This window comes from Anarrhichthys ocellatus, unplaced genomic scaffold (genome assembly GCF_004355925.1).
Source record: "Anarrhichthys ocellatus isolate YVR2014 unplaced genomic scaffold, GSC_Weel_1.0 scaffold40, whole genome shotgun sequence".
NCBI lineage: Eukaryota > Metazoa > Chordata > Actinopteri > Perciformes > Anarhichadidae > Anarrhichthys > Anarrhichthys ocellatus.
In genome coordinates, this window is record NW_022280070.1 from 4560363 (window position 1) to 4562267 (window position 1905).

At 43.2% G+C, this 1905-nt stretch overlaps 1 protein-coding gene across 1 annotated transcript in view; it reads right to left on the reverse strand.

Annotated features, from left to right (window-relative positions):
* Positions 1–1905, reverse strand: part of timp2b (TIMP metallopeptidase inhibitor 2b) — an 8494-nt gene that overhangs the window by 2683 nt on the left and 3906 nt on the right. The gene's annotated exons all lie outside the window — the stretch shown is intronic.

Below are 1905 nucleotides of genomic sequence, written 5' to 3' on the forward strand. Positions count from 1 at the left end.
CTCTCTCTCTCTCTCTCTCTCTCTCTCTCTCTCTCTCTCTCTCTCTCGCACTCTGAGGTTGCAGCTTCCAGATTCAGAGAGGTTTGGACGGGAAAAAAAAAACATAACAGTTCAAGTGGAAAAATATCATCAGAGCCATACCGATGAGCCTTTGAGCTGAAATTCAGAGTATTCAACACGAAAATATGACTCGTGTGTCTCACAATCAGCGCTTCTGTCACGTGAATCCAAGTGTTGAAGTACAGTATAGCATTGCTCATAAGCCAGTCATAGCTAAATACCTATGGACTACTTGTATCATGCACGTTCACAGGACTACTACACTTACGAAATCATGTTCAAAATCAAACGAAGGAGACTAGCGACAGAGTTAATGTTAACCAGATGTTCTCCCTGAAGTCCCAGTTTAAGTCCTCGCTTTCTCAAGGTGGCAGCTACCGACTGCTAAGACCACCACCAGCCCGCTTCCTTACCAAATAAGATCATGCCCATTTGCTTTTTATATGACGGCGGTATGAAGCTGCGAGCCATATGTGCCCTAATTTGATGACAATAGGAGCTTAGAGAACACCTCCTTTTAAGGGTCTAAAGAGTGAGAGAGAGAAAGAAGAGAAACAGGGGAAAAAGGAGAGAGTGTGCGCACAGATGGAGAAAGTGATGGAGTGATGGTTTAATTCTCCAAGCAAGGGAACAGAGAACAGACAGGGATAGCATTCGCATCGCAGAGGTGGTCTAACAGTGTGTATACAGGGAGAAGACTTAGCAATACTGGGAGAGAGGGAGGGTTTAGTTTGTAGCTATCGGAAAAATGTGCAAAATACTGACTTGTGCATGCTGTGTGCCGCAGAGCTGCTGTGAAGTAGCAGATATTCTGACAAACAAGGTGTTCTAACTACAGGCATGGTTTAGAATGACTAACTGCACCGTGTGATCATCTACACCAGGGGAGATGCTTTACAAATCTCAAAAACACTACACTTAGAGCGAGTCGTGCTGAGAAACGCTCCAACTTCTCTGGCTACAAAGAGGATTAGTGGTAATCGCCTTCACCCGAGTGCACAGGATCACACACACACACTCAGATCACTTCTCCGTCTACTAGTGTAAAGCACGTATTTTTAAAAAAAAACACACACTTATGTGAATGATATACTGTGTCATCATTTGAGCACTTGGGCTTTGAAAACAGCTTTGTGAGGGTGCGGGTCATCTCTTTCAATTGCATTCAACATGCTACAAATAGACACTTTCTTCCATTCGTTATTTGGAGAACATCCACATTCCACATCATAAACAATAATCAATCAAATCCAAAACAAGCTCCGATGCCCATTGCACTGAAGCACCAACACATTAGTTTCTCTTAGAGGTGGTACAGTGCGTTCTTAAGTTATTTAGATAAATGCCTGTACTGATCTAATTCTAACAAAACATGATAAGGTTTTCTGGAACAGGCTGACCAAGCCCTAAAATAATCATAAGTTTCAGAAAACTGGGTACTAAGAGAAGCATCTAATTTTCCAGTTACTCAAACAATAAACACATCACTTTGTATTTGGTATTGTGGTCTTTGGAGCGCTTTGAAAAACGAGAAGAAAGCAAACGTATGTCATGTAATTGCAGGGCCTGTACATCCATGTACCTCTCTGAGAAGCCACAAAGTGGTCAGACAAGAGACTACAGCTTCAAATTGACTCCTTTGCTGAACCTTTTTTTAAGAGGGAATACATGGGTTTAATCCACCATCATCCATTTGATTACTTTACACAATGGACAGATCGATCAGTGCATTATTACCGGTGATGCTGGAGTTCAAAGCAGCCGCACACATTCAATCTGGTCTTAATGGCAGCTCTGTTTACACAGCTTGATGCACGCGGGGGGGGGGGGGGGGGGGGGGGGGGG